Consider the following 24,753-nt stretch of genomic DNA (forward strand, 5'->3'; position numbering starts at 1 on the left):
GGTTTGGAGAAGATGGGTCTACATCCCTGACCAAGACCCTCCTAAAGGATTTAGAATGCCCCTGCCCCGTGCAGATCAGGGATGCAGTCATCAATGGTGCAGCAGGTGCAGTGGTACTAGGGCCCAGAGACCTGAAAGGCACAGCTAACCCAAATTATTACAGTATTATACACATAAACAGAAGTGTGGGTGCCATCATTTTCCTTGCGTTAGAGCCATTGTACCTTTGCTGTGCCTCTAGGGATTATGTTATAGAGGTCATACTCTATGCAGGGAGTGTTATTGCATCCACGTTGACACAGGCAGCTATGCTGGCGAGAGTCAGACAGCCAGTCAGGTCATACTACAGCCCACTTGTGTACGTTTGGGAAAAGGATACTAAGATCTCTACTTGATAACTCTGGAAATAATAGCCTGGGCATTATCCACCTGTAAGGATCACGCCATTAGTTTTGCATCCACCGGCCTTAAAGGCAAACATTAACTTGTTATTTATACATCACCTTTGGCAAACCTGCTTTGGATAAAACATTTGTATATACAATTGTCATTACTGAATCATTATTTGTACTCGGTTTATAGACCATGGAAGGCTGGAAGGCAGAGTCGACAATGAAAGTGTTTAGAACCTACAAACTTCAGGTGGCACAGAGATCTTAGGATTTACAAAAACAAAAGTAACAAACAACAGCCGACCACGGTTAAGCACATAATTTCCAATTATTTCATGACATAAGGTTAGGTGCAACTACTCCCAGGATCCGCCGTTGATAGATGCTACAATTTGAAGAAGATAATAGATAAGGAAGGTGCCCTCAGAAAACAGTCATTAGAAGTAGCCAAATATAGTCCATCAATATTCTTTATTCATAGTTTCATTTAAAACCGGCAAACAGCCAACACGTTTCGTTCCTTGATGCCAAAGGAACTTCATCAGGGCTCAGAAATGAGTAAATAAGGTGAGGATAAAGTAATATGAAGACCAATGAGTTGTGTCTGTATTGTCCCCAGAGTAACGTCACATAAGCGTGAGAAAAGTAAAAATAGTATTGATTCAGGTTTCAATTCTTAGATCTGTTAGAAATGCGTATGTGCTATCCAACTATTGATTGGAATATGCAGATCAGAAGAGTCCCGAAATTCACTCACAGTCAAGGTGAAGAAAGTTTCAATTCCTACTGCTCAATTTATGCGGCGTAGGGTATGCGCACAGCAGCATGATAACCAGCAGCTGATCTTCATATTACTTCATCCTCGCCTTATTTACTCATTTCTGAGCCCTGATGAAGTTCCTTTGGCATTAAGGAACGAAACGCGTTGGCTGTTTGGTGGTTTTAAACGAAACTATGAATAGAGAAGATTGATGGACTATATTTGGATACTTCTAATGACTGCTTTCTAATTGCACCTTCCTTATCGATGATCGGCACAGAGATCTTAAAAGTGAGCTCAAAATGCTGAGCTATCTTTAAAGACCTCTGATCACACCAGTGAGGTGTTTAAGCCTTGTGCCGACCATTTGCAACATGTACACCCACGCACCAAATGATGTTGTAAATACCAAACACTGAGGGGGTAATGCCGGGGTGTTGGGCTGCACACAGAGCAGAGAGGCAAAAAAGAGGAGCCCTGATTCACACAGATGTTTGGAAATCCAGGAGTAGGCTGAGAGTAACACACAAATGTATACCTAAATAGATTTGTGAATAAAGTGCATAGGAGAGAGAGTCCGAGGATAGTGTAAGAAGTAGGCAGAAAAGGTCAGCAGGGGTATTCTGGAGTAAAGGGAACTGAGAAAGCTTGAAAAGGGATGGATGAATCGAAGGGGCCGGAGTCGATGTTAAACTGGAGTGGCTAAAGAAATATCAGGTATTTGAATACAATCACTTGGTCCCCAGTAGCTCCTCGGATGCCCTTCTGTAGCTCAGGGGGAGGAGCATAAGGAAGTTCTTCCTCCTTCACTGAAAGGAAGGTGTTCTTCATTGAATTGTCTTTTGGCAGGAGTGGCAGGGGTCAAATAAATTGGGATGGCCCAATAAAAAGAATTTTAGGAGCTCTGCTTTAGACAGTGAGAATTGTAGTGTGAAACCAAAGACAGAGCTGATGGCAAAGGCTGAAAGGGTCCTGTGGGTCCACGCTGGGCTGTTCTACGTGGACCAGACTCCAGGCAACAGTCACAGGCTAGACCCGGCTTTCACCACCAGTGGATGGATGCTTTGCTTGCGAAAAGAATGAGAGCCTTAGAGAGCCTGGTCTTTAAGCTCAGTCTGAAACATCCCGAAAATTTGCCCTTTCTTCTCACTAGAACCCACATAATGTCCTTCAGTTATTGCTTAGAGGTGATTCGGTTTGCATTCTAGCTCCATCTACAAAGTGTAATGTTTCCTACATTAGAACTACAGCTACAGGCTGAAACACGTTTCTCAGAATAGCCTCGATATGCACTAGTACGTCTGTTCTCAAGAAGCACATTGCAGATAACGTAATTCATCAAACCATCGCTCCACCGTATCCCCCGAGCAGGCAGCAAACAACAAGTTTATAGAGCTCTGAGGAGGCACTTCAGGGTCTAAGCAAGTGCCCAGAAGCAGCAATAGGGCATGGTGTAACGCTCAAAGGAAACCTGCAGCACAAACATGTGAGATTTTTTAGGTGAGGAGCACTCGTGAATTTTAAATTCACAGTGTAAGTGGAGAGGGAAGGCTCAGTGGTGACAGTAGAAGGCTTAGGTTGAAATACAGATCATGACAGGTCTGTGTGTCGAGGGGAGGATGCAATATGGCAGACTGGGCAGGACAGGCAATGTCTACCACCATTGGCCGGTATTTGTGGATTGCTTACTAAACATGTTTGTATTGTCTTTCACTCATTCATACACCTTTATATTTTCATTCATTTTTCCTTCCATTTATGCCCATTGGTTTTTTTCTTTTGTCATTTCCTCTTTATTTTATTAGGTCTCTTGATATTGTTGACTTCTTGCTTTTCAAATTATTTCTTTTCTTGTTTTATTTTTTTCATTATTTGTTTAATTTTCTCTAATTTGCTCTTTCTTTATGCCTTTAGTCTTGTCTTTATCATGTTTTGCTTACTCCCTTTAACACCTCTGTTCTCTGTTTCCCTTATCTATTTTTGTTGTTTGTGTATATATAATCTGCTACCCACACTTATTTTTTTTGCACTGGCGCTCGAATTTCTTTTCTTTTTTACCCTTCTTCAGTTTTCCATTTGTTATGTCTTTTCGTTCATGGCTTCCTTCACTTTTCACTTACATTGTTCTTTAGGTTCTTGCCTGCAGACATCAGTCTATTTGTGAAAGAACGCATGTACACCTACCAAAAACCTGCAGTGGACTTTGATGCCTGTTCCTTGCTTGCCATTGGTTGGCTTTCTTGGTAGTCTCTTTCCCTTGCTTCTTTTTCGATTGGTTTCCTACCCCTTCTTCCGTTTGTCTCTGCCTTGGAGCAAAACATATTTACCATGTTTTTTGATGGATGCCTTCAAATACCTTTTGATTTTACTAAAGGTTTCTGTATAATTTACTTATTGGGACTTTCAGCAAGCACTTTTGATCCATTGGGATGTTATTCTGTTACTCACATTTTCTACCGCCAACTACGGCATACAACATGGGGTAGTGGTTCAACCCACATCAGATCAGCCATTGGCTAAATTCATTATGAGTGACGGCATTCTGCCCTTTCACTAGGAGTACTTCCACACACAGTGGTTCCCTTAAGTGCGAGGGATGACTATGAGTGCTTTTTAGGACAACAAATATTTTTCGGGTTGGTGAGGGTCCAGCTGCTTACCCAAGAATACAGTTTTGCAAAACTATAGCACAACAAAACAAGCATTGACAATGCAAAAAGACAGACGGGCAACACCAAGTCTATTGTTCTTGCCATTGCTTGTTTCCTTTTTTATTAGCATGTCATGTGATGTGAGTGCATTTGTTTTGTTCCTCTCTGCACAATGTATTTTATTTTTGTATTGTATTGCCCCACTCAAATACCCACTATCAACACCCACCTTCAACACCCTGCACTCTGTGTTGCTCTCACCTCCCCACACCCCCCGTTGCTTCCCCAATCTGTCTTTTTAAAGAAAATGTAATCATTACCCCGTTTGACCTCATCCTTGTCTGTTGTTCCCTCACCCATTCCCAGTTGCTCCACCGAAACACTCCACCCACCCAATCCTCCATTGCTCCACCAACTCTTGTGGTACTTAAAATATGTATATATTATTTTCATTTTTAAGGGACCAGAAGTCACCAAGTCACTCCATTTTTTAAAAAGCACTTCAGTGCAAGAATTTTTTATTTTTTTATTTACTGCTTCAAATGGTATCCACCGTCTTGGAATGGTAAATAAAAAATTATTAAATGGCGCCTGCACCAGTCTGCGGGAGAACATGTGTGGCCAAGCATGCACATCCATAGAGAATGATGCAGCCACAAACATCGTTGTGACATATGCACGCTTACATTTGGTTTTGCCGACGTTACAGAGTATCGCAAGAAAGCATTTTATACCAAATGCTGAACAGCATCACCAAAATGCATTGGCAAAAGAGGTAAAAAAAAAGGCGAAACCTTTTGCGTTTGCCAGTGTTTGTTTCTTTTTCCTTTTCATATTTTTTTAATTTCACCATGGCACTATGTTTCTACCCTCTATCTCTCTTTTCTGTCTTTTCCTCCATCTCTTTATTCTATATTTACTTTTTTTCCATCATTCGCAAACTTTACACCCCCACCGCACAACACCCCAAAGCGCCGTTCGAATCATCCTTGGGTTCTTTTAATTCCACAATAATCTACCCACCACAGAGATTTCCTTTGTTCATTCCTTGTTACATACCTCTTATGTAGTCAGTGCACTGTCCAGACTTGTTGCAATTTTTTAACTGTTAATCTTACAGCAGAGATATAATTTGATTTTGAAAAATTATACACATCATTTAGACAGAGGCTGCTGATGGAGGGCAGATTCTGCGACTAGAAGAAAAAGCCAGAACACAATGCTTTTCAGTGCTTTTAAAAATAAAAGGGTTCTTCCCTGTTGCCGCCCTACAAAAAGTGTCAATAGTTTGTCTACTAACAACAATGAACCCTCCAGGTGGGGAAAAAAGTGCTAATTGTGGCATGCCGTAAAGCAGGCAGTGACACATGCGCAGGTCCAAGCATGCAGAAAACCCTTCTTCAATTTAGCAGTATGTAAATAGTTTCAGCCTGTCCCATGGGGAGGGAGGTGGGCAGAACCAGAGAACAGCCTTGGCCCAGGGTCAGCGCTCTATAGGTGTACAGGATCCCTCTGCCTTGATTGTGTGTGTTTGTGTGTGGGGGTGGGCGGGGGTGGAGGGATCTGCTGTATATTTACACATTGTAAAAACCAGTTTAGTTTATCATTTTAATACTAGCAACAGCAATACTATAACTACAACCCCACTGATGATAACACAACAAAAAAATGGATTTGAAAATAATACTTTGATTTGTGTATTGTAGTTTTATCAAATGTGCTGGTAGAACATTCTTTTTGAAATATTATTATTAGTATGCACTAGAATATCAAATACCACCCAATTGAAAATGGCATAAACAGGGAAGAAGATTATACAATGCCAAAAATGTTTTGTGCCCTATCAACCCAACAAGTAGAGGAGCTCAAAAGTGCTAAGCAAAAGCCCATTGAGGGTGATTGTGTGCCAAGCACATTTACTCTCCTGGGGAAGTAACAGTACAGCATGTTTTGTGGCTGTAACTTTTGAGGGGGCAAAGCTAGGAGCTTGCAGTCCTTAAATGTACTCCCAGTCTTTCGTCGCCCGCCTAGGTCCCTCCTAACTAGCCCCGTCCCAAGTCTGAAGTCACTATACCGATTATGCGACCACCTCAAGAATCCACTAGTTTCTGAAGTTCGTTGATGGTTACTTGTGTACATACCATGCCATGCTACCACACTTGCCACAAGAGCATAGGTGCGTTCTATGCTGACACGCTTGAGCTGTTGGCAAAAAAGGCACTAACATGATCTGAGTAGATCTTGTAGACATTCCTGCTCAACATGTGGAGCTGGTCACATTTTATACTGGCAAACAAAGACTTTTAGAAAGTGGGACCAGAAAGACTCCAATACTGGGGAAGCAGTGGAGCCACAAAGACCCCAGGATGTGGGAGACACCGTGCCTCTGCTGACACTCAGGCAGGGGAGACACTTGGGCTGGGGAGACACCTAGGCAGGGGAGACACATGATCACGGGAGGGCTGAGGCTGTGGGATGGGCAGTGCGGCTAGAAAGCCGCAGGGCCGTGGGATAGATCTGAAGTGAGTTAGGGGAACACTGGATCCCACCGACGTAGGGCAAAGACAAGGCATGAAAAAAGGCAGGGTGTGGCTATCCAGTACTGCTGTCCCATGCCCATCTGCTATCTGATGTATGAGGTATATCTATTACATGGACAAGGTTATCCAGCAAACGAAACATCACATAAGGACATTAGGACATGGCATCCGAGAATAATAGAGAGCAGAAGAAAGAAATACAGATTAAATGCAAGGACAAGAAGCATTGTAAAGCCAATAGGTTTGTCATTGGTTGCCACCCATTTGGCTTTTCCAATAATTGTTTTCTTTTGTTCTTTAAAAAAAAAACGTTTACTTGTTTCTTATGTCATTATTGTATTATTTTCTATCTGAGTTTATGATTTTGTGGTCGGTGACGGGGGATTTGTGTTATGGCTCATAATGTCCTCTTTGATTTGTCAGTGTTCCATGTTCTCTGGTAGAATGCAAACCCACTTTATTATTATCTCACCTTCAGGAAACACCTCAAGACCTGGTTATTCAGCGCCTTGAGACCCTCACGGGTGAGTAGCGCGCTTTACAAATGTATTGATTGATTGATTATTATTTATTATGTGCATTCGATCAGAGAGAGAGGGAGCGGGCCAACTCCAGGGCAGTCTCTCCTTCTACTGTCACAGCAATTTTTTGCTGTGGTGAACGTCTGAATAAACTATCACTGCATGTATATCTCATGTGCGATCTTGTTTTCAACAGGGATATATATACCAGATCCTCGCAAAACAAAAGCAAAGAGCAGAAATATATCTGGGTCCCAAAAAGCATACTTTGCCAAAGTAGCCCCCAGCAATGAAGGGAACAACTTGGTTGTGGAATGTTACCCGTGTGAAAGAGTTAGGGTGACCAACTGCCCGTACATTTCAAAAACCAATCGTACTTTGGACCTCACGTCAGTTGTCCACGAGGATCCCTTTTGCGGACGCCTTTTTTCCGTAATTTTGGGCATTGCAGGGAACAGCACTGTTCCCTTCCATGAAGCCTCAGCTCCCTAATGGGGCTCCTTGCACTCTTCCTTGGAGCACAAGAGCAGCCCCACCCTGCCATTGTCATTCTGTAAGTGGCTTATTGCCGCATGCAGAATGACAATGGGCCAGTCTGGGCTCTTACAGCACGTAGTGGCCTCCTCCTGCCTCCGTCTAGGGCAAGGCATTCTGTCAGATGGAAGAAATGTACAAAAACGTTCATGCTGCAAAGAAAGAATCCAGTTCATTAACGAAAACAGTGAAAAAAGTTAAAAAGAAGCGGCGCAAGAGCTCTTTCACAGTCTCATCATTTTGGAACTGGTGCGTTTTCAACATTATATTCAACAAAGCCATGGTTGCTGCTTTTTCATTTTATAAAACTAACAACCATTGACAAAGCCAATAGTTCTGGCTTGTTGTAGGTGTAACATTACTTGTTGTGTTTTGTATCTGGATACAATGACAGCAGAGGCAAAATACCAGTCAAGCAGCACACTATGCTAAGCACAGATTTTTAGCTTAGATGTTTTAAGCCAGACCCTTAATTACATTGAACACCCCCTTTGGAGAGACCCCCCAGTTTTTTCATCCCACTTAAAGCCCTGGAAACAACACCATGTCACAGTCACTGCATGGCCTGGCACTGTGCATCATGCATCATGCATGACTCATGACTTCCACTTTTTCAGATTGCCTATGTGCAGAGGCGTAGTGAACCCTACCCCCACCCCACCCCTTGCTTTAGGAACTACAGCAAGGTTGAAATTCTTGATGGGACTCTTCTGTCTGCCACTCTGCAGACAAAGGCTCAGCTCATAATTAATATAAGAAGGTGGGCGAGTAAGTGAAGGGATAGCTGGATGGATTAGTGAAAGGGTGAATGGAAGAATGAAAGGGTGAATGGATGGATAATGAGAGGAAGGATGGAGGGATGAGTGAGTGGAAGGATGGATGTGAGAAAATGTAAATAGATGTATGTATGGGTGGACGGGTAGATGGATGGGTAAAAGGGTAGATGGAGGGGTGAAAGGATGGATGGATGAGTGAAAGGATGGATGATGGGCGAGTGAATGGATGGATGAGTGAAATGATGTATGGATTGATGAATTGATAAGTGAAAGGGTGAGTGGATAGACAGATGAGTGAAATGGTGGATGTAAGGATGGATGAGTGAGTGAAAGGGAGGGTAGATGGACAGAACAATGGATAGATGAGTAAAAGAGTGAAAGGCTGGATGGGTGAGAGAAAGGATGGTTGGATGAGTGATATGATCAATGGATGGATTCATAAGTAGATGGATGGGTGGGTGGGTGGATGGAAGGATGGCTAAGTGAAAGGGTCGATGGAGAGAGAAATAGAGGATGGATGGATGACTGAAAAAGTGAATGGGTGAAGGATGAGTGACTGGGTGGATGGATGAGTAAGTGAAAGGATAGCTGGATGGATGAAAGGGTAAATGGCTGGATGGATGAGTGAATGGATGGGTGGAAGAGTGGATGGATGAGTGAAATGATGTATGGATTGATGAATTGATAAGTGAAAGGGTGAGTGGATAGACAGATGAGTGAAATGGTGGACAGAAGGATGGATGAGTGAGTGAAAAAGAGGGTAGATGGACAAAACTATGGATAGATGAGTGAAAGAGTGAAAGGCTGGATGGGTGAGAGAAAGGATGGTTGGATGAGTGATATGGTCAATGGATGGATTCATAAGTAGATGGGTGGGTGGGTGGATAAAAGGATGGCTAAGTGAAAGGGTCGCTGGAGAGAGAAAGGGAGTATGGGTGTATGACTGATAAAGTGAATGGGTGAAGGATGAGTGACTGGGTGGATGGATTAGTAAGTGAAATGATAGCTGGATGGATGAAAGGGTAAATGGCTGGATTGATGAGTGAATGGATGGGTGAGTGTATGGATGGATAGGGTGAAAGGGTGAATAGATGGGTAATGGATGGATAAATGAAAGGGTGGATGGAGGGATGGATGAGTGAAATGATGGATGGAAGGATACAATACGATAGGTTTGCAAATGGTTGAATATGTTTGGATATAGACGGGCCTACTTACATACGATTGCGCGATCTCCTCTAATGTGTCTGTAAAGCGTACATTTTGTCCTGAAGATTTGTCATGTATTTTGACCTCCTGTCCTGAATTTTTGTCCTGAATTTTGACCCATTGTCTTGAATTTTGACACTCACCGTCCTGAATTTGCACCCATGCCAGTTGGTCACCGTAAAAAGAGTAGAATTATGTCACTCACACCATAATTAGCTAATGGCTAAATTTGGCTCACTCAATGCCCCATGATATGTGCTGTAGAGGTTGAAAGAAAACATGAATGAAACAATAACAGGCCATAAGATGAAGAGGGCTGATGAAAGCTCCTATAGGTATATTATCCCTATAGTGTTAGTAAAATCAAATGGTCTTGGCTAACGCCAGACCTAAAAACACAGAAAGACAAGTCAACTCGATCACCAGTATAATGTAGGCCAAGAATATAATATATTTTTAGACAAGAAATTGACTAGTCACAAAGACTATACTGTGAAGACCTAAAAAGACAGGAAGACAAATCAACTTGATCACCAGTATAAGCTAGGCCATGAATCTAATATACTTGTAGATGAAATACTGATGAATCCCAAACACTGAACTGTGAAGACTGAAGTCTGTACCCTGCAAGTTGTGGGCGGAGAGCTTTAGCACAGATGAGTGGAAACACAGGCCCATAACTGAATGCTCTAGAATGGGCTCTCCTTGCCTCTTCTGGGGTGGACTGGAAGGCAGGAGGGGTTGGTGTATATCAGGGGAAGGTATTATGCAGGGGCTGCAGATGGAACTATAAGCCTTGATGTCTCTTATTATGTGTGTATTGTCTTGATAGGCTGATACCAATTGCACATACATAAGCCTGCTCAGAACATAGCATGACAGACAAAATTTCTATTGCTGATGAGTTTGGTGAAGGGGCATGGCGTAGTTTGCACTCACACTGGTTAGATGGAAGGTCACCAGATCCTCTCACTCCATCCTACCGACCCAACTAGCACCACTACTGGAAAAACATAACTTTACATACCACTTCAACCATACTAACACGTGCAAGAGGACTGTCAAAGAACCAAGCCAACCTCCTCCCTAACTTTTGAGACACTCCCATAGAGGCCAATTTGAACCACAGACATGGAGAGCTACACTACACAGCAACCTCGGCCTGCATATACATGGGTGATAAGGAAGGCATAACGAACGCATTCACGGTGCTCTGCTGTGTGGAAATCAACAGCAACTGAGCAGGTTAACTTCTTACACATGTAATATCAGATATTGAGTTGAGGGCTTACCCCATTACCTATCTGCTTAAAGCTAGCCAGAGAGGTGGTTCATTGGCTTAATGCTTTTTGTTGACATCTTTGGTGATTTGAAGGTTAACACTTTGAATACTGGCAGGGCTAACTCAAAATGTGGCTGAGGGTGATAAACTAAGTGCCATTAAAGAGGGTAATTGTGACTACCAGTGTTTAATTTGAGCCGTGGGGGCCACCGGCATTTATTTTTGGGGACCAGCACTTATTTTCCTGCATCAGATATTTACTAAGTGCAAGAAAGGGAAAAACACACAGATCGGAAAGACGGAGGAAGATAAAGACGGCAAAACTGCCACACAGGGAGAAAGCAGGAACCTTCAAGATTAAGATAAAGAGGCAGGCAGTGTCTGGTAGTAGATTAAATACTACCAGCCTTGGTATTCAGTGTGCCAATGTTTAAATGGGAAACAACCTTTACAACGCAACTTTTACAACGCACTACCATTACAACGAAACTTTTACAACGCAACATCCATTACAACACATGCCATTACAACGCAACCATTACAACGCATGACACTACAACGCACACCACTACAACGCATGTCTTTACAACACAGTTATTACAACGCATACCATTACAGCGCATAACATTACCATCCAACACTTACCCTACTGTTGCACCCCCTGGAGTTAGAATAGTAATTTTTACCCTACACTATCCAATACTTCCCAAACATGCAATGTAATGTTATGCGTTGTAATGGAATGCATTGTAAATTTAGTTTTTAAAATTTCGTTGTAATGGCATGTGTTGTAATGGAATGCGTTGTAATGGATGTTGCATTGTAAAAAATGCGCTGTAAGGTAGGCGTTGTAAAAGTGTGCGTTGTAACGTCATACATCCGTTTAATTGCACCGACTGCGGGCTTCTAAGCAGAACTTGGGGCACCAACACTCTTTCTTTCACTGGTGAAGCACTGCTGACTCCTGTTATCTACAGGATTTAGAAGTAGCAGCGTGTGGTATGAAACACATTATAAAAACCAAGCTGTTATCACGTGCTCTACTCATGTATTAACACCGAAATTAGGTTTTACAGTATTTACAATCTTAATGAAAAATCAGAATTGGTCTAGTGGCTTCATTGGTTTATTATTACCCTTTGAAACTGTTTAACACCAACAAAATATGGTGTGCAATCACTAGTGTTCTTCTGAGGCTGAATCAATGTGGAAGGGCTTATGTGAGGGTTTTTATGGTGATTCTTGCAAGGCTAAGACACTGGTGGCCTATATAGTATGGTAACATGCTTCCTATACAAAAGCACTTTTTTGTGCCGCCTTTTTTAAGGACCTGAAACAGATCGAGAACTTATAATAAATGCTTGATAATCACTAAATGTAATCTAGTTCTTTTGTTAAGATCTAAATATTTTGACTCATAGAATACATTTACCTAAGTAATAACAATGGTAAAAGTGTGCACTCCAAATGGTGGTAATAGAGCATGACATAACATAATGAGGTTTTTAAACGCATATTTGTACACTGCTGTGGGTGTTAGGGACAGTTGGAAGATCAGATGCTGCATTGTGGTGTTATGTTGAAAGAAATACTGCTCACATGACCCACTGAACACAAAAGTATGTGTTCCCACTGAAGTATTCTACAGAATATTGGTTCCTAAATATTTTGCTACAAACATATTTTTAACAAAATATCAACCTCAAAAATATTAAGGTAGGGGAGGAGCTTCGCGCGTTTCCAAGATGGACGTGTGAGCTAAGGGCTCCCGAGACCCTTTCCGCCTTCCGTAACTATCCTGTGATTAATCCTGATTTGGACGACGGGTACTTGTTATTGATGCCCTGCTGATGCCCACATTCTTTTCGAAAATCGATTTGGCCGCCGGACACCAGACTTACTGCACTTTGAACTTTGAGGCCCACATCGTATGCCAACCGGGGGCTCGAGTCCCCGAGGTACCCAGGTGGTAATCGAACAACAACGGCTGATACGCCACGCCCTCTACCCCTGGGTTACTTTCGGTTTAGTTTTCGGTCGTTGTGGTCAGCGACTTGCAGCCGATCGGCGCACCGGCTCTGTTATTGTGGCCAACCTTCAGTCAGCGTTGGATCCCTGCCCTCTCGCCTTTACGAACTTGCCACGACGGTAATCACTTTGACCAGATCCTAAAGGTCCCGTTGGAGTTTGTTGCCCATCATGGCGGGCAGGGCGGTTGTTGAGAAGCGCACCACCAGAGGCCCGTCCCGGGGAGGGGTTGCCCAATCCCAGACTATCGACCGCTTTACTCGCCCTAAGGGATCCCCGGGCAGGTCGAGTGGGGCCCTCGAGGAAACTGGTGACGGTGCTCCTGAAATTGAGGAGCCAACTTTGAAGGACGTTATGGGCACCATTGTAAGTGTCCGGACCACCATGGGCCAGTAATATGAAACCTTGGCAGCTAAGATAGACACGGTGGCGATCGAGGTCACCCTCATCAGGGCGGACTTGGGGAAAACTAATGACCGGGTCAAGTCCCTTGATATCAAGACTGCGAGTCTGACCACAGATGTCTCGGATCTTCAGACCACAGTTCGCAATCTCCGGACGACTAATGATCTGTTTGCCCGTTGGCTGGAGGATTTCGAGGGCCGGGCCAGACGCAACAACGTTCGCATCGTGGGTGTTCCGGAGACCTCCGGGGACCAGCCCGTAGACGTCCTGGTGGAGGACCTCGTGTTGAAACACCTGGCGCTGAAGGGCCTCAGTAAACTTTTCGCTGTGGAGCGGGCTCATCGAGTCCCTGGTGGGAAGCCGAAGTTGGGAGCCGCTCCGCGGCCCATAATAGCCAGGATTTTTAATTTCCGGGACAGAGACGCTATCCTGCAAGCCTCCCGCACGAATGGACCCACCAAATTTGAGAATGTATCGATCAGTTTTTACCCGGACTTTACTCAGGCGGTGCAGAAACAACGAATGGGCTTCATGAGAGTGAAAAGGCGCCTTAGAGATATGGGACTGAAATATGCTATGCTTTTCCCGGCCCGCCTGAGGATCGAGCATGAGGATCGTGCGTTTTTCTTCGATCGCCCTGAGGTGGCCAGTGACTGGTTAGACACTTTGCCGACGCGCCATGATGGCCCGGAGAGCTCGAGGGGTGCTGAAGGCGGTTTGGCGGAACAGGAGTAGTGAGTCTGCATCGGCGAACCTGACTTCACGGCAGTGGCTCAGAGACTGTGTTTTTATAATATGGATACCCGGGGGTGGGGGGGAATGGGGAATCTTCCTCCTCCGGGGACTTTTTCTCTCGTTTTGTAGGTTAGTTTAATGGGGCGACAGGCACACTGCAAGTTGGGGTGGCTTTTCGGTCTACCGCAGGGGTGCAGGGAGGAAGGTTTGTATTTTGTGGGTTCACTGGGGGTGGTGGGGGGGTTCTTTCTTTCTTGTTTGTATCGAGTCTGCGCTTTGTTCCATATTTGCTGCTATGTGCTTGTTTCATGGTGGGGGGGCAGACTGTTTACTTCTGGGATGGGGGTAGGGGGCTGAGGGTGTTGAGCTGGAACGTTAACGGTCTTGGTGACAGGATAAAGCGGGGGATAGTACTGCAGTATTTGAAGCGATCCTCCCCAGATGTGGTTTTGCTCCAGGAGACGCACTTGGTGGGTAATACGTGTCGGGCATTGAATAGGCGAGGTTACCGTTTGGTGGCCCATTCCGGCTTTATCACTGGATCGAGGGGGGCAGGTATCCTGGTTAGGAACTCCCTCCCCCTGGAGATAGATGGCACGGTGTTGGACGACAAAGGCCGCTACGCGGCTATTACGGGGAGGTGGGAGGGGAAGTTGATCTCCATATTGTCTGTCTATGTTCCGCCTGGTCTGCAGTCTACTACATTCACCGATTTGGGTGGGGTGATTCTGGGGCTGCCTGATGGTTTGTTGGTCTCGGGTGGCAATTTTAATTCTGTGGTTAATGAAGAGAGTGACCGTATCCCTCCCAGGCTTCTTCCCGCATCGCAGTTATGGCTGGGGAAATTTTTTGATGCTTTTGGGCTGGCGGATTGTTGGAGACAGCTTCACCCTGGACAGTTCCAGTACACCTTCCACTCGGGAGCTCATGGGAGTCTCTCGAGACTCGATTATATCCTCGTGCCGGTGGTGCAGTTGGTCTCGGTACGTGAAATCAAGCATTTGGCTAGGGGGATTTCCGACCACTGCCCGCTTTGGCTTCAAATCGATGTACAGCTGGGGGCTGGGGGTCGGATTGCCCCGATCAATCCATGGCATTTTCAGAATCCCAAAATCAGATCGGAGGTGGTCAAGTGTATGGACTTCTACTTTGCCGAAAATGAGGGATCGGTGTCCTCCCCGGTCTCCCTGTGGGAGGCCTATAAAACTGTGATCCGTGGTCAGACTCTGTCTTTGATCGCTGGCGAGAGGAGGTGCAAAAATGAGGAGGCGGTGAGCTTGGAAACTGAAATTGCTGGGTTGGAGGAACAGTTGGAGTCTGGGGTTACACCCGAGCGATTGCACTTTTTAGCTCTTAAGCAATCTGAATACAGGGCTTTGGTGACTGACGCGGCTGAGGCGATGAACCGTGTGCAACAGGGGCGTTTGTATGATGTGGGTGATAAAGCGGGAAAGCTGATTGCTTGGCTGGACAAACGAGACAGACTGAATCGAGTGGTGCCTGTGGTTGAGAAAGTTGACGGTACGCGAGTGGTGGACCCGATTGAGATAGTCGAGGTGTTTGCCCTGCACTTTCGAGTTGTATACGCGCCGGTCTCGAATATGCCAGAAGAGGACTCGCACTTGTTGCTTCGTGATCTCGTGCTGCCTAGACTCTCGGAGTCGGACAGGGTGCTTATGGAGGCGGACTTTTCCACTGATGAAGTTGCGCTTGCTATACGCTCCCTTCGCTCGGGGAAGGCCTCGGGTCCGAACGGTATACCAGTTGAATTATACAAGCTATGCCCGGACAAAATGGCGCCGTATCTTAGTCGGATGTTTGCGGCATCGCAAGACCTTGGGTCCCTTCCTAGGGACCAGAGGCTGGCGTCCATTGTGGTTATCCATAAAGATGGCAAGCCCCGCGAGCGCTGCTCATCGTATCGACCGATATCACTTTTGAATGCGGAACCAAGATATTGGCGAAGCTTTTGGCAAATCGATTGGTCACGGTGATTAGCGATTTGATACACCCGGACCAGTCTGGTTTTATTCCTCGTCGGAATACTGCGCTCAATCTCCGCCGTCTTCACGGTGTCCTTGCGAGGGCGGGGTCTCTCAATGAACCGGCCATCTTGGTTTCCCTTGATGCCTCAATGGCCTTTGACACGGTCGAGTGGCCGTATTTGTGGGCTGCTCTTGCTAAATTTGGTTTCGGCCCGAAGTTCATCGCGTGGGTCAAGCTTCTGTATGAGCAGCCGTTGGCTCAGGCTGTGGTTAACGGCAGAGCCTCGGAGCCCTTTGTTCTCGGACGAGGCACGCGGCAGGTATGTCCTCTGTCGCCGCTTCTATTTGCGCTCGCGCTTGAGCCCCTTGCCGCGTGGCTCCGCTGGGAGCCCTCACTCAAGGGTATTCGATGGTCCCCTGACTTCGAAGATCGCATATCACTATATGCCGACGACATATTACTGTACCTGACCTCCCCCCGTAGGTCACTAGGAGTCCTCTTCGACGTTTTGAATTCCTTCGGACGAAACTCCGGTTTAGTTATCAATTGGGCCAAGTCTTGTATTTTCCCACTGACTGGAGACTTGCCCTCTCTGCCCCGCACTTGCCCGATACCGGTTTCTAGAGGGGGCTTTAAGTATTTGGGGATCTATATTTCACTGGACCCCATGGTGCGCTACGAGCGGAATTTGTTACCTCCGCTTGTCCGGCTTCGGTCGGACGTTGCGGCATGGTGTAGTTTACCCGTGTCCCCATTGGGAAGAGCTGCCCTGTTTAAGATGATGTCTCTTCCCCGTTTTCTGTATTCCGTCCAAAACACGCTTGATCTGGTGCCAGCCAGTTACTTTCATGAAATCGAGGGCCTCCAGAGGAGACTAGTGTGGGCTGGACGGCCCCGCATTGCGTAGGCGAAGTTGACGTTGCCCTGGTACGATGGTGGTATAGCATTGCCTGATATTAAAAGATACTACTGGGCATCTCAGCTGAGTGCTGTGAACCATGCCATGTACGGTCCAGCTGTGAATCCTGCATTTGAGATGGATCGGTGGCTGTTGCCCGGTGGTGATTATTATAGGGCGCTCTATTCTCGAGGCGCCAGGAGGAACCTGACGGGTCCCACTGGAGTGGCAGAGCGAGTATGGGATAGTGCGACCACGGCTACGGGGTGGGCGGATAAATTGACCAGAGCGACCCCATTGTTTGCCGCTGAGAGACTGGGGGAGCTATGGACGTCGAAGGGTTTTGATAGATGGGACCTCATTGGCATTAGTAAAGTGGGCGATCTCTGGGCTAAAAATAGAGTTAAGACCTTTGCTGAATTGAAGCAGGAATATAATTTGAATGACACGGAGTATTTTCGCTACTTCCAGGTTCGACATGCCATTGAATCGGTTTTTCCAGCCGGATCTACTATCCCGGAGTGTTCTCCCCTGGAGGACAGGGTGCTGGACGGGCATGTTCCGGACAGCACTATCTCCCTTATCTATAAAAAACTCATCAATGATCATTCGGACCTGCTTGTTCAGCTTCGGAGTGCTTGGACTAACAATGGGCTGGAGTTGGATGATGAAGACTGGCAGGCTGCGATATCCTCTCCTAAAGAGGTCGCGATCCCGGCGCGTCTGCGACTCGTACAGCTGAAGATTCTGCACCGAGTCTATGTCACGGGTCCACGATTGATGCATATGGGTTTTTCTGCGGATGGGCTGTGCAGGCGTGGCTGTGGTGTGCTTGCTACTTTCCTCCACATCATATGGGAATGTCCGGAAGTGGTGTCTTTTTGGACTAGAGTGCATGCGGTGATGGGTGAGGTGACGGGCGTTGAGTTGTTGCCTGAGGCCAGGCGCTGTTTGTTGAACATCTGGGAGCCGAATGACGGCACTGCTGCTCAGACTCAATGGGTCACGCTAGGGAACATGGTTGCGAAAAGAGACATTGCTCAATTGTGGGGATCTCAGAGGGCACCATCAGTTCGCAACTGGGAAGAGCACATGGATTGGTGCATGTTCAGAGAAAAAATTGTGTATGTCTCCCGTGGCAGGCCCAAGAAGTGGGACAGGATTTGGGACCAATGGAACTCATATCGAGGGGGGATATGTGATCCCCCCCTTACTGAACCTCCCGACACTCCTTGTTCTCCTTGACTGTACGTTTCGGTTTCCTAATTTCCTGTGTTCTACGATTTGTTTCTTGCTCTGTGTCCCCCCCTTCTCCTGGTATCTCTTCTGTTTCTTAACACTGTTCTTTGTTCGCCTCTCCCCGCGCCATATGGTACTGATACTATATTGCAGGGTACAGCCTCGACTCTTTTTTCGATTAAGTTTTCTTGTTTATTTGTATAAAATGTGAAACCTTTTCAACATCCTTTCATCCGTAGCATTTTGAGTAATGTCATGCAATATCGCTGCCGGACCTTCGGTTGTCGGCTGATGAGCTGTGTTCTAATGCGCTACTGTTATTTTGTGTGACTGGCCGGCCCTGGTGGTTGTAGGCCTGTAATTGTATTCCTTTCTTGCTAATAAAGGTTTTTAAAAAAAAAAAAATTTAAAAATATTAAGGTAAGCATACATAGGTCAATACAGGGTCACTATTCTTAACTCCACATATATATACCTTCACAATATATATACATTCAAAGTACATATCTATGCCTACCTATGTAAACTTACCTTGCCTGTATTTTGGTACGTCAGTATTCTGGCAATGGTATTTCCGTAGTCCCTATTCTGAATTACAACTCGCAATGTGGGTGCTATCAAAGGGACATCAACCTAGAATTATCATAAGACCCCAAAAAGGAACCTATAAAGATGATGAGGAAGGTAACATGGGCAGACACAATTATGTAGCTTTGCTGTAGGGAAAACCACAATGATTGAGCCCTCAATTCTTGGAATGAATGGAAAACTTGATGAAACTTGATGAAAGGAACACTGTTCTGAAACCTACACGCTGTGGATAACAATCTGCATTCCAAGGCACTCATCAGTGCGTAGGGGATATCAGAATGGCACTGGTGTGCTATACAAAAACTGCAAAACAACATAATCCTTTGTATTTTTAGTCTTCCACACCTCCAACTTACAGCACCTTCTGGTTATTGAGTTAATTGTATTCATGGTAACAATTCATTTGGTGTCTAGGGGTAGCATGCCAACTTGGGTAAAGCTTATTTTGGATGATGCCAGGGAACAGATTTTCAAGCTGACAAAAAAGGGGGTCACTCCTTCCCAAAATTGTGTGAATCAGAGGGATTCGCAAAGTGTGCTTAGATTCACGTTGTTACTGCAATCAAACCTGACAATACTTCAATTAAAGGACTTGCTCCAGATGTCCCAAAGACTATGATTTGATCAATTTTGAATAATTTGACGAAGAAGGCTGTTGTTGTGCCCAAACATCTTGATGGAAATAGTAAGGATGAAGATGTTGAAATCTGTCCCCTTCTGATCGAGAGCAGAATTCATCAGCTGGGTTACTACTACAAGCCTAGATGAATGCTTCCATCAAACAGAAATTCGGAATCTTCTACTCCTTCAGCCTAGGTAATATAAGGTTTTTGTTCTGCAAACAAACTTTTCAACTGAAAAAAATGCTTGAGACAAAAATATGGTTTTTCTGAGGATTACTTTAACGGCCCTTTGAATTGTTCACAGTGTTTACTGGAGGATAGATCCAATCTACCTACACTCCTGAGGCTCACTCTAGGCACCAACCAGAAATCGTAGCTCTACAGCACGGGTACTCATAGTACAGCCCGCGGGCCACCTGCGGCCCGGCAAGCCTTCCTTGGCGGCCCGTGGACCTTGAAGACATCGTACCTGTGTTTTTTTTATTTCAGTAATTTTTTATTGAAATTTTTTTTTTATATTTACATGGTGCAGAGTGAACACATGGGAGATGAGAAAAGACCGGTACCTGTGTTTTTTAATGTTTTTTTAAAGAGTGTTCGCAAACACTGCCGGTTGCAGCAGCACCACTCTGAGAGACTCTGCTCTGTGGGGGCCGGGCGATTCCAGTGATAGTCAGAGTGGAGATGCAGGGGCACTAAGAAGAGGTCAAATACAACAAAGCCTCATTAAGTAAACAGTCTTTTAAAGACCTGTGAAGTTACTTGGGTACGGCTGTGTGTGTGCCCGGGAAGCTGTCTCAGCACACGTGGGGTGAGGTGACAGAGGTTGACAGAGGGAGGGAGATAGAGGGTAACAGAGGGGGAGAGGGAGGGAGAAAGAGGGAGGGAGACAGGGAGACAGAGAGGGAGGGAGATAGAGAGAGAGGGAGACAGAGAGAGAGGGAGACAGAGAGAGAGAGAGAGACAGAGAGAGGGAGACAGAGAGAGAAACAGAGAGGGAGCGAGACAGAGAGGGAGGGAGACAAAAAGGGAGACAGAGAGGGAGGGAGACAGACAGAGGGAGACAGACAGAGAGGGAGACAGACAGAGGGAGACACAGAGAGGGAGTCAGAGGAAGGGAGGGAGACAGAGGGAGGGAGAAAGACAGAGGGAGGGAGACAGAGGGAGGGAGAGGAGTCAGAGAGAGGGAGGGAGACAGAGAGGGAGGGAGACAGAGAGGGAGGGAGACAGAGAGAGAGGGAGACAGAGAGAGGGAGAAGGAGGGAGATGGAGACGGAGAGGGAGAGGGAGACGGAGATGGAGACGGAGAGGGAGACGGAGAGGGAGAGGGAGACAGAGTGGGAGACGGAGAGGGAGACGGAGAGGGAGAGGGAGAGGGAGAGATATGTGTGTATGCCGGGTCTGGTGGATCAGTAGACGAAGGCGTCCGCTGCAGGGACCTGTGCTCAACCTCATGGTCACAGTTTTTTTTGTTGCTCTTGCTCCACCTCCCTCTCCCACTGACCCCACCCCCCTGGTGTGGCCTTCAGCCACAAACTACACTGCAAATTTGGCCCCTGAGAGAAAGTTTGTGAGTACCCATGCTCTACAGCAACACACTTCGGTACCCAAAATGTGTAAAAAAAAAAACTCGCACAGAGGCAGGTCCTTGAGATTTCAGGGTCCTAAACTTTGGAATAATATAAACTTGGAGCAGAATCTATCTACATGCACTTTAGAAAACTATGAAAAAGTGAGCTCTTCAAAGATGCCTACAACTGAACTTCACACATAAAAAGGGGTGTGATTGAGGAACACCCAACAAGACTCCGCTTGTTCAATTACGCCCGCTCAACCAGAGATGAGCGCTATGAGTCTGACAATGGAAAGCTTTACAAAACTCCCAAATAAATTAAATGCATGAGTAAATGTGCAGAAACACTTAGTAGCTGCAGCACACCTGTGCTCATTTTCTTTTACTATTGTTAAGTGGATTAGTCAGAAAAGGAATCTAATTATAGCACTTTTTCAGGGATCACATGGAATGGAAACCTGTAAAGTGAAAGACCTGCCTGAATAACTGTGGAAGTTTTTTTTTTTTTAAACGTAGTACATTTTGTGGATTTCACCAAGTTTTCAATTTTAAAAAACCCCAATGAAATAAGATTTTTCAAGAAAAAAACCTGCAAGACGTACTGTTAGACGAGAAATATTCACAAAATAATAGCTTTATTGGGAAAATTCGTCCTCAAAACAATATGTTTCGGTAAAGTTAGCCCATGCGTGAAGTATACAAACTGTGCTGCACCACAGACTTGTAAACTACACACGACTCAGTCAGCAGAGTTTACATTTTGCACAGTCTTGGCGCATACCAATATATGTCCTAACTCTGCAGAAAATTCCTATGAAAGGTTTTGATACTACCCCTGGTTTTCAGGTTTGCAAGGTCAGAGGCAACAGGCCCAGCAGCCAACACATCCGCCAGGGGTGCGCAGACTCACACGGACTACACGCCAGGAGGTAGCACGTGCTTTATCTGATTGGGCCAGACCTGTCCAATGGGACTTCGCCGGAAGTAACCTCACTGGATGCCTTTGATCAATCGCAGGATAAGGCGCCTTTCTCATCGCATCCATCTTTTATCGGCCTCATTTTGCTGTCATTTTAGCTACTTAGGCCCAACTTAGCAGCGGAGCATGACGGAGCACGCATTGTTTGCCCTGATATTAGTCGCCTGGGGTGGTTTGTTAGGAAAGGAGCAGGCGTGGAGTCACAACAGGACACACCCAGTGAGGAACCTTAGGACGAGGCCTATCGTATGTCAGTACCGCGAACCTACAACTCAAGCAGGCCCCCTTACCTTTTTAACAAAAACAAATATTTATATTTTCTTTTCCCTTGTGTAAGATTCAGTTAGAAAATCATATGTGAAAGGCTTGCATATTGACCGTAGGACGTGTTTCGTGACGCCACTGGGACTTTTGAAGCACTTTGTTTTGGCACAAAGAAAAGATACCATTGGCTTTGAACTATTGTAACCTGAAGAAATAGTTTAAACACACAAGTACTGAAAAAACCTTTATGGAAAAGGATAACGAATGGAAAGAAACAACACTGGCAGTGTGCAGTAGTTGCCCATAAACCCTGGCACTGAAGTGCACTTCTATTTAGGCAGATGTGCACATGTGATCAGAGAAAATACAGTCTCTCACAGTATAAGAAAGCTAAAGGCTGAAGCGGGCTCGACCCTCACCGCAAGCTGTATGCTGTGGGGTGTAAAATGTGAATGACAATTGAACAACCCAATGAATGAAGAGGTCAACCACCATAGCACCTGTATGTTTGGATGCATTTCTTCATCTATTCATTTTTTGATTATATGAAGGTGACAAGACAAATTATCTCTATAGTAGACCTAATGAAATCTACCAAGTTGATTGTCCATATCACTCCATGTCATTGAGCACTATGGGCATCATCACGATGCCGGTGGGACCATCACCGACAGGCTGTCGGTGGGGTCCCACTGATAGACAGCCCTGGGCTGGCCACTGAATTACAATGCAGGTGGTTGGGGCCCTTGAATCTCAGGGAATGGACTGCCGCCTCGACAGGTTCTACTGATCTCGTCGGGCAGCTGTTGAAAACATGATCCTTAATGGAGGCAGAGCCTGCTCAGGTGCTGCCGTCAGGATCACGATGTCCCTTTCCAAATGTCTTTTCATGGCGGTCCCACCGCCATGAAAAAGCAGACGGAAACGGATTTGGGGGCCCCAAGCAGGGCTCCCATCCCCCTGTGGGCCACTGCTAAGTGGCCAGGGGGGCACATGTGGTGTCACTCACACATCCATGCACCATGTTCCAGGCACCACATGGTGCCTGGCACACGGTGCATGGATGTTTGTTAAGTGCCTATTTCTACTGCAGCGTGTGCTGAGGCCCTTTTCCGGCCCGCAACAGAAGCTGCAGTAGAAAAAGGCATATAACGACTGCCTGCATGACGGTTGAATCGTAATAGGGTGGGCGGGACCATCAACACATTGACGGTCGGTCACCTGTCCACGGCGATGGTGGTCGGATGCTCATCGTAATGTGCCCCTATGTTTCCTCCAATATGTTCCCATTTATATGCAAATGCATCCTGGTGGTTGTGACCTGGAATATGTGATCTCGGTTCACAATGAACCAAAATCTAATGGAAGTAAAACAATAAAATGGTTTGTCAGATGAAGCCAGGGTTATCAGCATTGTAAAGAACTGACATGAAATGATGTGCTGACCCTAACACAAGCGCCTCATTTAAACCAGCCCTCAAAACCAGAAGTTAAATGCAAATGTACTGTTCTCACCAGCAAAGTTTGTCATTGTGAGTTCACACACGTCCAATATGTTTGTTCTAGTGACTTTGAGAGGTCTCCTCTCCACCAGGAACTAATTCCCTGTTCGAAGTTCCAGATTCACACAAGACACCCCTTTAGAAATGACAATTGCTTGAATGGGGTGCAAAGTCACCTTATCACCTTTCTGCAATCTTCAGTCACCACCAGGCATATCAAGATAGAGAACTTTGAGCATGAATAGGCCTTCTTCCTCAGAGTAGCCCTCTCTCTTCAGCTCAGGCGAGCCTGTCAGAACACAAAAGTATTCAGAATTCTCCTAAAAAGGACCTCACCTTGGTAGTTTACATGGCACACAAGCAGACAGTGGGCGGCAAAGGCCCTGTGGCGGTGAGCATTGACGGGCACAAGGTGTCTCTATTTGCAGAATGGGCAGCTGTGCATGAGATTCCGGTCTTGTGTTGCGCTCACAGAAAGCTTCTAATCCAAGGATGGCATTTGCATCAAACTAGACAGAACTCTCCTCCATTCAAGGATCTGCTCATGCGCAAAACCATCACAGAGGTGTATTGCATTTAATGCTTGACGACAGAATTTGTGGACTTACTCCTTCTACCCCCTGCCTGTTCACCTCGAGAATACCCAGTGCTATCTGTTGAATTTTGAAGCATTATGTACAAATTAACAAAAAACATAAATGTGCAATGCAGCCAAGCTCTGGAAAGATTTGTACCCTCCAACAAACGGTAATCAAACATGTAGGCCCAGATAGAACTAGAAGCACAGAATAGAAAAGCACACTTTTTATGCCTCTTTAAAGCCACACACTCCTGGGTCCTGTCTTATGTGGTAGAGGTAAGGCAAATTGTTGCCTCAATAATTAACCTGATTGAGAATTTTTAACTCTGTGTGTCCTGGACCATATAATATTGTATGTCTGTAACAAAATAGACTGAGTACCACTTATCCAGTGGCACTCTGTGAGATCTGGGGCAACCGGTGACCTCTTCACACCAAAACAAGATCTGATCTCAGTGTTCTCTTATTTCAAATCATTACCATATTGACCTATTTTCCAGCACCCTGCTTCATTCTCAATGTCAATCTCAGATTTCATGGGAAGGCATGCACTTGCTCACAAACCTTCTGGAAATATATTGAAATGGTGGAAATGAGGAACTCTACATTTGAGTTTAGTTTACCGCCTTCAGCAGTACATTCAGGGGGGAACAACCTCAGCCTGTGAAATATCTAAGTGTTGAGC

General features: G+C 45.5%; 1 protein-coding gene across 2 annotated transcripts in view; it reads right to left on the reverse strand.

The window, feature by feature from the left end:
* The window catches only part of TP73 (tumor protein p73), a 520,666-nt gene that overhangs the window by 156,775 nt on the left and 339,138 nt on the right, over positions 1-24,753 (reverse strand). The window lies entirely within an intron of this gene.

This window comes from Lissotriton helveticus, chromosome 5_1, assembly GCF_964261635.1.
Source record: "Lissotriton helveticus chromosome 5_1, aLisHel1.1, whole genome shotgun sequence".
Lineage (NCBI taxonomy): Eukaryota > Metazoa > Chordata > Amphibia > Caudata > Salamandridae > Lissotriton > Lissotriton helveticus.